Source organism: Solanum dulcamara, chromosome 9, assembly GCF_947179165.1.
Source record: "Solanum dulcamara chromosome 9, daSolDulc1.2, whole genome shotgun sequence".
NCBI lineage: Eukaryota > Viridiplantae > Streptophyta > Magnoliopsida > Solanales > Solanaceae > Solanum > Solanum dulcamara.
Genome location: NC_077245.1, coordinates 6,521,113 through 6,535,781, shown reverse-complemented (window position 1 = coordinate 6,535,781; position 14,669 = coordinate 6,521,113). Strand labels below are relative to the sequence as shown.

General features: G+C 33.1%; 1 pseudogene; it reads left to right on the top strand.

Moving 5' to 3' along the window:
- The first annotated feature begins 1,999 nt into the window (after positions 1-1,999).
- On the top strand, positions 2,000-6,094 carry LOC129903202 (uncharacterized; annotated as a pseudogene).
- Positions 6,095-14,669: the final 8,575 nt, after the last annotated feature.

Below are 14,669 nucleotides of genomic sequence, written 5' to 3'. Positions count from 1 at the left end.
TTCAAGATTAAAATTACATAGTTGGATACTCGACCTAAAATATTTATAGCTTCTAGTTAATATACATAATTTCGAGTTGAAACAGAAAATAAAATAATCTCATGTCTTATTCCAAAATTAAAGTTGCACAGTTAGACGCTCAGTTAAAATACAATCCTAGACAATATACATACATATATTATAGATTTGTCGGTTATTTTTTGGACGAGTGAACATTTTAGGTAACAATTAATTTTGTGTGATCGTACTCATTATCTTATTTTATGTTTCATTGATCTTATCCTTACTTATCAATAGTTATATTTATCCTTCGCTTAACTTCAAAACTTTTTTTCTTTCTAAATTGTACCTATTTATTTTTTTAAATATTGGTGTGTGATATTATGAATTAACAATTTATTCTAACGTCACATTCATCAAAACAAAACATGACTAATACATCAATGAAATGATATACTTTATCTTTAGAAAGTTTTTATTCTTTTGTAAATAACTTTTTTAAAAAAGTATATCACATCAATTAAAACCAAAAAATTAACAGATATGTTATCTTAAATGAGTAATTTGTTCGATATCAAAAAGTTTGGATTCTATAGATGCTACTTTTACAAGTCGTCCAAACTCCATATTTTTCATTGTTTTTTCAAATGCAATATCCTTTTACAATATACATGAATGAACAAATATATGTTTTCACGTTCACGGTATATTGAACTTGTTAAACTATTTATCAAGTGACAGTTCATGATTATGCTCAACTATATAATGAAACTAGATCATCATAATTATTGATCAGGTGGTCCTCAGAAAAAATTAAAACAATTCACTAATTTTAATTTTTTTTATTCTCTTTTTAATTTGTTTTAAAATGAATGTCTAGTTCTTATTTTTTAGAATAACTCACTAATTTTAACTTCATGTAACAATAAGATTAAATCATATTTATATATTCAACGTATATTTAATTTAATAATATAAAATTCAAAAGTTTATTATGCCAAATTGAAATAAGACTAATAGATTGAAATGATGGAATAGTATAAAAAATCATAGTTAGTAACTATCTACATTTCACCTTGTTGATGAGAGTTCGATTCGTGCATCTTATAATTCTCTTTCAATTTCTCCCACCTAAAAAAAGCACCTTATTAATAAGTATTCGATTTCATGTAATCCTCTCACCATTTCCCCTTATCCTGCCCCATTGTTTCTACGAAAAAGGGTCTAATATACCCTGTATTATTGAAAATAGTTTAAATATATCCTCGTTACATTTTTGGGCTAAATATATCCCTGTTATACTTTTAGTTCAAATATACCCTCTCATTATACTTTAATACAAATTCGCCCTTAATTTTAACGAAATAGCACTTGAAAAGCTCAAAATTAAATAGTTCATTCCCAATTTTAAATATCTAATTTTTTAAGAATAAATAAAATTTTCAAGTACTAATTTGAGTTTTTTTCTTAGAAATGACAATACAAAATGCATTACATAATTTAAGTACTAATACATGAAATTTATAAAAATTAATTTGAGTATTTTTTTCTTACAAAATGATATCACAAAAAATATTTATTTTTGTCATATCATTTTGTAAGAAAAAAAGACTCAAATTAGTACTTAAAATTTTCATGTGTTAGTATTGTATTGTCATTTCTAAGAAAAAAAAACTCAAATTAGTACTTGAAAATTTTATTTATTCCTAAAAAAACCAGATATTTAAAACTAGGAATGAATTATTTAATTTTGAGCATTTCAAGTGCTATTTCGTTAAAATTAAGGACGAATTTGAACCAAAGTATAATGAGAGGGTGTATTTGAACCGAAAGTATAATAGAAGAATTATATTTAGCCCAAAAATATAACAAATAATATATTTAAATTATTTCCAATAGTATAGGAATATATTTGATTCTTTTCCGTCGTTTCTATTTTAGTTTTTGTTTAAAAAGGATGGAGTAGTATTTAGAGGTGAGTTTTAAATTTATAAATCTTAGTAAAATTTATAATAACCAACTTTTGTTAATTACTAAATATCCTAATCTTACATGAATGATGTGAGAAGTCTCAGGTCCGGACGTGGTCGCCGTTCACCGCCGGGCCACTTATCGACAACTCCATTCCGTCGCGTACCGCAATTCCCTGCCCAGTGACGAAGCAGAACTACCAGCAGAAGTGAGAATTTGACTAGCGCTGTCGTAAGGAGCAATTTTTCTATCATCAAAATTCTCTCTCTGCAATTCAAAGATATTTATATTTATATGTAAATGCATCATTTTTCCATAGTGTCCTTTCCTTTTCCTTTTCGCTAGTAAGGAGGACTCGAATGCGTCTTACAGTTTTTCATTTGTTTCTCCCTTATTGATATTTGTCGATGAGTTTACTAGGAAATTTGTGATTTATATCATTTTGGTCACATATACTTGCTCAGTTATAATCCTAGTTAATTGGGTTTGACGTTTTGACAATTAATAAGACGCGTGCTATAGATCCTTATGCCCGGGCATTCTCTGGACCTGCACATAGCAGCAGCTTAGTGCACGAGGCTGGTCCCATCAGTAACAACAATTATGCATCTAATCTTCTAATTCTCTGCTGGATTAATATCAGTTGAGGCGTTTTCATTGTGTAAGCAGGCTGTTATGAATGAAAAGGATCTGAATAAGTTTAATTGTGTCACCTTATACTCAGGAGAAGATGTTGCAGCTGCCAGCCTTCCCAACTATATTCATCAGAGGAAACCATGGTGCATGCAATTACATTGGGGAGCTGTGAGTTGATTTTTGTGTATTATTTATGTTCTCAATGTTGCATAGGATACCTAATTTTGGTTGATTTTACATTCTATTTCTCATTCACTATCAGTCTGTTGATCTAGAGCTTATACGAAAATCTGCTGCAGTTGAACTTGTTTAAGTTATCAATCAGTCCGATCTCTATATTTATCAGTTAAATAATTCTAGAGTTGTTTTCTTCGGCATTTCTTGACTATTTGTTTGAGTGATGAGTGTTGACAATGGTAACAAAGATGAAGATGTGGGGAAAACATGTTGCAAAGATCATGGATGAGTTGATGGGCCCTTTTGTAGAGGCGCTGGTGTATTTATTGTGCATTATTGCTTGTTTGAATGAATTCATTTAGCCTTTTTTTCTTTACTCTCTGAATTGCTTCAAATGTTAACATATGGCAATATAAAGGACAATTTTTTTAACTAACCCATGATGGAATGCTATATTTTCAAAATAAGTCATTTCTGAATTAGGACACTTTGTCAATCACTCGCACTTTGTCAATCACTCAATCGACTATTCCTCAATTCAAAATTAGTTGAGTTCGGTATATGAATTTCTTACTCTTACTCTACAACTGGATGTTCCCTAAATCGTACTCTTACTCCTGCACGTAGACTACAAGCCTTTAACTAGAATAAAAGAGTCCATGAAATATTGGATCTATTGTAAATGTGAAAAGCAACAACTAAGCCTTAATCCAACTAGTCGGCGTAGCATATATGGGTACTTTGCTTCCATTATGCTCTATTCTTAGTTAAGTAGGTATTGATTTTGAAAGATATAGGTCTTTTTGAGATAACACCTTTTATTTGATTTTGGGTCTAACTTTTCCATTTTTATCACCTTCAATCATTTGAAATGACTATATCATCTCATATGGACATATAAAAATTCTTCCTGGGACATGACCATACTATCTCATATGACGTTATCTCGTTTTAAATTCTGCATGCTGTTGCGCCTCTTATGGGATGTGATAAGTTATAATCTTGCGATATGAATGCATATCCATTTTATTCGCATTGATATGATTCTTGACAATGTGGATATGTTGTTTTTAGAGACCCAGCATTTGTTCCCATATAATGTTGTTGTTCTTACAACCATTTTACCGGACCTAACTACAGCTCTAACTCCAAACATACTGCATATTTTCCCCTAATAAGTGCAAAATTCCAAATACTTATCCATCCTATCAAGAGTACTACTATAACATTGATACATTTGTTTTTGACTCTAGGTATCTGCAGTCTCTTCCCCTCAAAGCATGCCTAGTTCCTTTTCAACCATATTGTCCACAGCATGCATTTGGAATAATCCTACATATCTGCTTCAAGTCCCTTTTAACTTTATGAAACTTCCAAACTTCCAAGGGACTACTGATCTTCTGTGGTAATACCAAATATATGACCATGATGTTAAAGAAAAGTTCGCAGCATTGTCTTGAGAAGCTGCTATGTAAGAATACCTGATCACCTGTTTCCTGCTCAGAATTACATAAATAACATTTGCTGCACAGTGATAACCTGTCCTTTGCATGTTGTTCTTTGGTCATTCCAGGAAGGAGGTCTTATTCTTGGGAAGGACTAAAATAGAAAGCAAAGTAAAGGAAATAGTCTACAAGCAGAACAAAAAACTAGAAGGTATTCTATAAAAAAATACTATTTAGCACCACAAAACAAAAAGCAGAAAGTTAGAAACAGTGTCACGTTGTGGAGCGAAACAAGTGCCTGAAATGGAGAAAATATTAAGGTATCTAGGTCAGTTGTTAGAAAGGACTCATATACAAGTCACACTTGCAGCCTAACTAAATGTGGCATTTGTATTTTTAAGTAACACATAAAAACAATCTGCTGCAGTTTTTTACTTTTGAATGGGCAAGAAGAAGTACAGAATTCACTAGGAAGAACGTATCTGAGAGAGAGAATTCTTACCAACAAAAGACCCACCAAATAATGATTCAAATATGTCAAAGTGATTGTGTGAATCGCCACTTAGGAAAAAAATAAGAACTTCTCAATGGAGGCACATATTGATTCCAACAAGTAAACTAATGTCTTGCATGTTGGTTTCATGTGTCTAGAAACACTTGTCCATTCTACTCTGGAGCACCGTGATGATGCAGACTTTACATTTCCTGTTTCCTTCAACATGACAGAGCACATTGTGTATATGAAGCTGAGGCCTCATCTCAAGACATTCTTGGAGAGAGTTGCAGATATGTTTGAAATCGTGATTTTTACTGCCAATCAAAGCATCTACGTGAGTCTACTGTTGGATATACTGGATCCAGATGGAAAGCTAATTTCGAATGCATTTATCGTGAATTATGCGTATTCTCAGATGGAAGTTACACTAAAGATTTGACAGTATTAGGTGCTGATCTTTTAGGCATACATCTTGATGTTTTTAATAATCCTTGTAGAAGCATCCTTTGGTTTTAGGATTTCCTTGTTTTCTTGGATGCCGGACTGGGGGATTGGGAGATTAAGTACTCGACTAATCTTCTCATGTGATTTCAGGGATAAAAAGGAAATAGAGCTTCTATGTGGCATTTTACAGTGTCATGCAACGTTCTTTGTATGTTCACAAGCATATTCACATTATTTGTTAAAGTAATAACATTTCAGAAGGATGTTTTTTTCCCTTAAACCAGCAATGTGGGAACACAGGGTCGTCTTAGTTAATCATAAAATGTCCCTAGAGAAGTATCTAGTTTTCATTGAAATTCAGGCATTTTGTTTTTGCGCCAGAAAATATATTTCTTTCTTGATTTCAGGTTTTCAGATTGAATGTGAATAATGGAATTCCTATGATCAAGAGTGGGTTTGATGACCCATCAGACTCTGCACTAACTTCATTACTCTTCCATTCCTAGAGACACTGGCTGATGCTGATGATGTCCGTCCTATCATTGCTAAGAAATTCAGTAACAAGGAACACGAGTTCCTTGTCTCTTCCTAGTAGTTCCTCTAACTGTCTCTCATTTCTTATCTCATGTTAAACAATTTATCCTTTCATTACTTGCTCATTGTTATGCCCCATTGAGCCTTATCTAATTGTTTGTGCAGTAAGAGTTAGGTCCCGAGGTCCACTTCCAATTGAGTCAGCTTTTGCTGCTCATTTTCTTCTCTTTACCCTTTTGATAACCTTCTTCAGTCCACTCATCTAATTTGTCTGTGCAGATAGTTGCAAGAGGTCCTCAATGCACATAATATATCTACTTTAGCTTAGTTTACCGAGTACTGTCAATTCGTATAGTAGCATAAGCTTTCAACTTTGTGTAAAATTGGCACCATGGAAGATATTATATGAATTAATATATTACTGAATCTAATGAGTTACACTTAGACTAACGTAAAATGAGAAGTTGTATAATTTTATAATAGAGCTTCCAAAAATCTCTCTTTTTCAGATTGAAACAATTGTAGAAATTATTTTGGGTTATATATTAAGATAAAGGTTCATTGAAGTTGAAGATGAAATAGCATGCAAAGAACTGCATTAGTACTTGTTAATTTCTCCTAAACGGTATGTAGCAGTATCAGTTGGTATGTATAATTTCGTTGAGAAAAACTGCTAAACTTATCTCAAAGAATAAAGAAGACTACTGCCCGTATGTCTTTTGGTCAAGGATTCTACTAGTGCTAGATTAAACACCTTCTTTTACAAGGAAAGAGAACTTCTCGAGTTATTCTGTAAAGAAAGAAGATGATTAGTTTATGTTAGAAGATGTTATGGTTATCATTATAAAACAAGGAGGGAGAGTAAGTGGAAAATAAGAAACAATATTTTCACGGCTGATTATAAGCTATAGCCTTGAGCCAAATGTTTAATAATTTACCATGTTAAGTGCAAATTAAAACTTTATCGCTAGAGTTCTTTAATGATGGCATAGATTTCCCTTTCGTGGTCTAAGGAACATGCTGGGTCTATCATGCAAGGCAGCGGGGAGATTGACGATGATGTCATACATCGTATTGGGGTAGGGTGGATGAAATGGAGGCTCGCTTTCGGAGTGCTATGTGACAAGAAGGTGCCACAAAAACTTAAGGGCAAGTTCTACAAAGTGGTGGTTAGACCGGCTATGCTGTATGGGGCGGAGTGTTGGCCCGTTAAGACTTCTCACGTTCAAAAGATGAAAGTTGTCGAGATGAAAATGTTGAGATGGATGTGTGGGCACAGCAGGAGCGACAGGATTAGAAATGAGGCTATTCGGGACAAGGTGAGAGTGGTCTCGATTGAAGACAAGATGCGGGAAATGCGAATAAGATGGTTTGGGCATGTGAAGAGGAGAGACACAGATGCCCCAGTGCGGAGGTGTGAGAGGCTGGCCATGGATGGTTACAGAAGAGGTAGGGGTAGGCCGAAGAAGTATTGGGGAGAGGTGATTAGACAGGACATGACACAGTTATAGCTTACTAAGTACATGATCTTAGATAGGAGGGTGTGTAGGACCCACATTAGGGTAGAAGGATAGTACATAGTCTCGTTATTCTTCACTATTCGTAGGCGCATTACAATTTCGTGTGCTCTGATTTCTGTTATTTCTATTATTATTTATTACTCTCTATACTTTGATTATTCTATTTTATTTGTGACGCTTTCGTTATTTGTTTTTCCCATATCGCTTTTAATTTCTTAGCCTTATCTGACATCTTTTTATGCTTTTATTGAGCCGAGGTCTCCAGAAAACAGCCATCCTACCTTGGTAGGAGTAAGGTCTGCGTATACTCTACCCTCCCCAGATCCCACATTGTGGGATTTCACTGGGTTGTTATTGTTGTTGGTCCAAGGAACATGCTGAAGACCTTCAACATGAAAATACCAGTTAACTACAATGGTCTCAATTTGTTCTAATCTCTTAATTCTCCTTTGGTGTCTATTCTTGTATTTTGACCAAGTAACACTGAATTCAGTTCAATGTCTTGCATGGTTGATCTTTACCGAGCTAATGCATTTTCAGGCTCCTTATTGTAGTGAAGATATTCTCATAGACAATGGCACAATGCAGATGATATTGAGGAACTCAAAGAGGTTGATCTGCAGAAACTTAGTAGGGTTAATGTAAATATCATCTTTTGGTAATGTGTTGTGCTATTTCTTTTTTAAAATTGACATTCATGCTTAGTTCCAATGTACCAAATTAAGATTTATACAGAACATCGATGCTAAAGATGTGCTGTTATTGTGATGGATGAAGACTGCAGTTTTTATGGGCTGGCTTTGCTTCGTATGAGAATATTGATATTCGAATCTGTGTCTCTTTCCTGTGATTCTTGATCATTTATTTTTCAAAAAATTATTCTTAACAATTTATAGTGGGTGGGTTGAAGTTTGCAAAGGGTTGGGTGAGATGAAAATTTGAGGACAGTTGTTTGCACTGAGACTGGCATCATTTTGTCACTGAAAACGATTATAGTAAATTAGTCAGCAAATGAAAAGGCTGAAACACAAGGATCATGTTTCTTTACTCTCAAGCACAATAGTTCGGGAAAAGTTTAACGAAACACGCAAGTTTGGAGAGGGATCTCAGGGTAAAAGTGTAGGAGGTTGAATAGTTTAGCATGGAAGGTTGCCTTGTCCAATTCAATGCATTTATAGTTCGATTGCAACTGCAGTGGGCTTCTAATACTTGATTGGATCTTTTACTTGCATTTGGGCTGTGGACAGTCCAATATCAAAGATATATATCTAATGTTCAAAACACTGAGAATATCAAGTGAAAGGAAGCAAAAGTTATATTGGAAGTTGCTTAATTTCTGATTCAGCCATTAAAAAAAGTAGAAAGTTGCTTCATTCAATTTCTTTTTCTGTCCGAAGTATAAAGATTGACTCCTTGCATTTGATACCCTTTTATAATTTGATCTCAGCTCCTTAAGCTTGAACCTAGAGTGCAGTTATTTAATTTTAATGACGTTTTCTCTGAATTAGTTAGACCTCACCTAGTACTTTTATCCTTTAATTTAAAACACAAAGCTATAAATTGTTTATAGTAGCTTTTGTATTTGCATACTTTTCAAGGGATGCAGCAATTTCTCTTGAAAGTCACTGTTGTACTGCATTTTTTCCCTGTTATAGTTTGCCTAGGTTGTGCTCTGTATTTCAAAGTGGCCTGACATGTAGTGTTTGTCTTCGAGGGTAGTGGAATCAAATATCCATTAACATTGAGTGGTCTTTTTTTGGGGGTAGATAAGGTCGTCAATAATTCATTTGGTTGAAGAAAAGTTGATTTTTCCCTACACTTGTTTCAGGATAGGACTTTTTTGTACATTTCCCCTGACAATCATCATGACTAGTTTCTTTTATGGACAAACATAAAGGTTCTATGGCAATTTATTTGCTGAGGAAATAACACATTTCTAAGAAATCACAAGTAATCAACTACCAATTTTTGTTGCAGGGGATTTATATGGATTGATTATTCTGCCACCAGAAAGACCAAGTACAGTTCATCTGTTTAACTTTTGACTCTGCGGCTGGCTTATCCTATGGATTCCAGAGTAGTATATATCATTTCCAGTAAGCATGGACATTTTTACTTCTACATTTGTGTTTGCAATAATTTGGTTTATGTATACCTATCCTGCTGAAAAATCTATGCTATTGCTTAGGGCTCTAGCAGTTCTTTCAGCCTCATTTGTGAAATTATAGCTAGGCATGTGGAAGGTGATAAGTCTTGGATTCAGGACACAAGTCTTTTTCTTTATTTGATCAAATAAGTCGGGACAAAAGTCTTTTCAATACTGAAATGAAGTGACGCGATGCCTTGGCTCACCTAGAGTTGTATATTTAGCTCCAATAATAAATTCAACTTTCTCTCGAGTTTTTACCGTGTCAAATACTCATGATGTGCCCAACACTCCTAAGTAACGGCACGTCCCCTACCTGCTAGATTTAATTTACTGCTTGGTAATTTAAAAAATTATGTCATGGATGATGGATCTCAGAGTCAACAATTCTCCAACTTAGTTGAAGGTACTGCACGTTAAGCAGAAACATTTGTCTTCTTTTATCCTAAGCTGTCGAGCCAATCATGGTGCTCGTTTTGAACAAGACAGATATTTTAAATGTAAGACTTGACTATTATGCTTAGTGATTAGCTACATCAATGTGCAACTTTTCAGATGTAATATATCTATGAGAACAGCTAACAAGTATTTTGACTCATGTATCTGCCTGTAGTTATCAATTCATCATCATTTTTTCATTGAAAATTCTGGACGTTGACCTGTGAGAAACCCACTAAATTAATAAAGACAATATAGTTCAATACAAGTTTAGTATGTTTTCTCTTTTTTACCTGGTACTCTATGTCTTGTTGGACTCCTTTTATGCCCCTTTCTGCTTTGTCTTTCTCCACCTCTGATTTGTTAACTTTCCAATTTAATACTATAAGCCTAAGGCATTATCATTAAGCCCCAGCTGAAAACCGACCTATCCTTTTTAGTCAAACCAAAAACAAAACTAAAGAGGAAATGAGTCAAACACTTAGCTTTCAATGACAGAAATGTCAAACGCACTAAGCTTAACAATTGCTTCTTTTTCTTTTTCAAGCAAAGCTACGTGCAATCAAAGTATTAATAATTTAAATAGTGAGTTTAGCAAACATCTTCTTAAGAATAATCGTACACGTGTTGTGCAATTAAAAAAGTATTTTAGTAATTGTTATCTCATCTCGTCCTTTTTCTCCCAATAAACTAATCTTTTGTTCCTTCCTTTCTTAGTTGTAGTGGCCAAAAAGGCATTGGTTCATCTTTATTAGTCTTAGTTAAGTTTATCGTAGCTTTGTAGATTGACTTGGAATGAAGCCACAAAAAACACACACATGTTTGGGTGAGTGAGAAAACACAATGTGGGACCGACAGTCCAACACTAAAGAGATATGTTTATGATATTATTTAGTATTTTTTTTTGTCTTTTCTTTTTCTTATCTTGTGATTTAATAATTTAGAGGTTCCCAATTGGAGGCAGACTCTTTGATACAGAGTGTGATTTTTCTAAAGGAGACAAGTTTTACCCTAAGTTTGTCAAACTACATTATTGCTAAAGAGCCCTAAAAGAAGCAACTGTTGTGTCCTACAAATAACAACAAATGCTCCTTCTTCTTTAGTGGCGCCCCAAAAGTCCACACTAGGTGACACATAAAAAAAAAAGGAAAAAAAGTGAGAGACGGTGTTGTGGTTATCGTCGTCGTCTGCATGTGCTAGTTTAGAATGGTCCACTACCCACAATTGCACCACATGATGGATTGATAACAGAAAGAAGAGTTCGATTTCTTTACAACATGGTAAAAAATTTGAAAAATTCTATGTTCCATAGTCTTGAGACTGTTTAATGTTTATAACTAGCAAATTGAGAAGTCTTAAATGTACTAGCACTGCATCATTGATGAAGTCATCGATTTTTCTGAAATGTCGTAATTACAGCAAGCAAAGATACTAATGACAAGTAAAGTTTTTTTGTTTTGCTATTAATACTTGCTCTGCTATTTTGTCCAAACCTGATTGAGGAAGAGTTAAGTGCAAACCAACTATAAAATCGATCATTTGAAGGATATATACAGATAATCGTCTATAATAAGTGGGAGATAACTACAATGGAGTTAGTAATTTGGAATGTAAGCAACAATAGATTAAAATACAGTCAAATTTTTCTATAATAATATATCGTTTGTTTGAATATCTTTTGATTGCTATAAGAGATGATACTATAGAGAACATATTATACAATATTATATAAAAGTCGGTTTCAAATAAAATTAGGTCGTTTGTTACATGAATGACTATTATAGAATGATTTGGTAGTACATTGTTGGTAAAACTTTTGAAACTTTTTATCTTTGGAAAGCTATACGGCACTACTGCAGTCCTCCTTGGGTACACACAAAAGAAAAAGCTGAATGCCACACGATTGGCATCTTTGAATGGCCCAACAACAACTGATCCAAATTTGAATATGAGAATCCTACTTGTTTCTTTCTTTGTCAATTTGTCATAGCCATTTTTACACTCTATTTGGTCAGCACGCATGTTTTTCCCTCAAGTCTTCATTTCGTGGTATGGTAAAAGCCGTATCCCTTGTTAGTATTATCTCTTATATTATCCTCAAAAATAGTAGTGTGACCAACTCTCAATTTCTGCCGTCAGTTCATCATCCCATGGACCGTACACTGAACGTAACGGATTCAGAATTTTCACTAACAGTTCGAAATATGAAAAGTAAATACACGAAGAAGTTAAACAAGATTTAACATTGATTTATTATACAATATAAAAAACAATTTTAATTGTATATATAAAAATAATTTATTTTTTCATTGAAAGAGATTCGATTGAACGTCCTTGGACCTTGCCTGACTCCGCTCCTGGTACACTCTGCCAAAACAAAAACAAGAAAACATACTTTGTATATATATATTTTTGAGTTTGAAAAGTCGATCGTAATACGGAAAGTTACTTTGTCAATTATGCAGCTTTTGATGTTTGCCTATAAGTCTATAATAAATCAACAAGATTCATGAACCTCCATTTTTAAAAAAACATATCAGGTAGCTCTGGAGATGTATACGGCAAAAGCATTTAAGCCGTGCAGTGCAATAGTATTAGTACTTTTAGATCAATAATTCTTCTCTTCGAACATTATAGACTATTGTTGTATTGTTGGGGGTAGGTGTTCTTGGAATTTCTCACATGCTAGTATATAATATATGTTAATGTGGGTCACATTATATTTCTTTTTCACCCGCGGAAGCAAAAAATACTACGTCTTTTTTTCATATCTGTTCAAGTCGTGGTAATCAATAAAGGTATACGATACATGTGCTAGTCCGAGATCACACAAATGAGATGTGCAGAAGCTGATTTGAACACTATGATTAAGGAAAACATAGATCAAATAAACTAAAAAAATAATGCTTCTTATAGGGTTTTTGTAGGCTTAAGTGTGAATGAGAGGAAGCCTTTCGGCAATGGTGGAATCAAACAGTTTGTAGACAGGTTTTCTTTTTGGTGTAAATATTAACACTTGTTAAAAGAGTAGTATTAAAGATATATATAATCATACTACTACTATTTAATCACTCTTGGAAGTATTACTCAAACTTTTGTCCTTATCTTGTGATTGGTCGGAGAAGGATAAAATCATTAGCTATTTATCTCTTCTAGTGGGATTTTCATTTGAAAAGACATTCACTTAACCCCATTAATCAAATCAACCTATCCTTTTTAGACATCCAAAAACTGGCAGTATACAAAAAATTAGGTAAATCACTATCTGTCTCTCGATTTATATGATATTCTGTATTTAATTCCGTTTATTTTAACTTGTTTAACAGCGATAATAAATTTGATGTAATCTCATAAATAAGATCTGAATAGGGTAAGATGTATGTAATCTTATCCGTATCTTTATGGGGTAGAGAGGTTATTTCCTAATTAAACCTCGGGAATCCCCCTTATTTATCTGGACTTGAGATCGAGAATGCTCACATAGACAGTTATTTGAACAATATAAAATTTTACGTTTACTTGTTAACTTTAACATATCAAGAGAAGACAATCTTTTTTGTCCTTTCTATTTTATCCTTAATTTTAATTACTATTTCCCCTAATCATTTCCCAATTTTTTTGAAATGCTATTATAATTAAATATGCATTTCATTGTTATTATTTTATAGGAATCACAAAGTCCATTATGAACAAATAAAAGTGAATGACGATAGTAATTTTTATTTGTTCAATCAAACATATCGTAATTTTATATTTAAAAACAGTTTAATTTTAAAATTCTATTTATTTCGAATGAGAGATTCATAGCCGCACAAGTGTTTACGCCTTGTTTTAAATTACAATTTTCTAAAAATAACTTCTTTTTAAAATTTCGTACACACATAGATTGAAAGGAGGTAGTGGTAATTAAATACATCAAACTTTAAATCTTTTGATCTAAAATATTGTGACAATAATAATTTTTATAAGATCTTCTAGAGGAATAAAAGAGATGAAAATGGTAAAAGGGATTGTCCAAAGAGGAAATTTGATCTTTTTTAAAATAAAAGAAGGCACATAACATGGGAAATAAGCACAAATGCTGATTGCAGTTTAGGGTATGCCAATGAGTGGATCTGAATATATATATATAATTGTGTGATTGTATCCTTGTTAAAGATTCCCCAAAAATTTCAGTGTATGTTTCCACCTTTTTGCTAAGTTCCACAGGATTACCCTACCACTTACTCCCACCAATTGGGCGGCCTGCAAACAATTAATTAATAGGAAAATTACCTGGCTTAGCTAACTTATACCGCCCCAGCGAGCTCATACAGTCTATCGTGATTGTATTCGTTGATACTTTGAGTGAATGCATACAATCTATTGTTACTATTGTATCTAGTGCGACTATATGCTCTGATACAATGAAATTGAAGAAATACATACAACCTATTCTGATTGTATCGAACGACTGCATGCGTTGATAATAGAATTTGAGAGGGCACATACAATCTATCGTTACTATATCCAATGAGACCACATGCTTTTAATACAACAAAATTGAGTGAACACATATAACCTATCTTGACTCTATCTAGTCATTGTATGTGTTAATATATTGAATTTTTGAACAAATGCATACAAGGAATACCAAAATAATAATTGTGATTTGTAATTAGGTAAACTATAACTATTAATGGTAATTATGCTCCAAACTTTAATTTTGTTTAATTATGAAATTTCCCCTTAATTAATTGAGTCTTGAATCTTAATTTTCCCTTTAAATTTTTCTTTTTCTTTTTAAATTTGTGTGGCACATAGGATGCTGGCATTGGTGCCTTTACTAACTTTGAGAAAAAGATCCTTTAATAAAATAAATA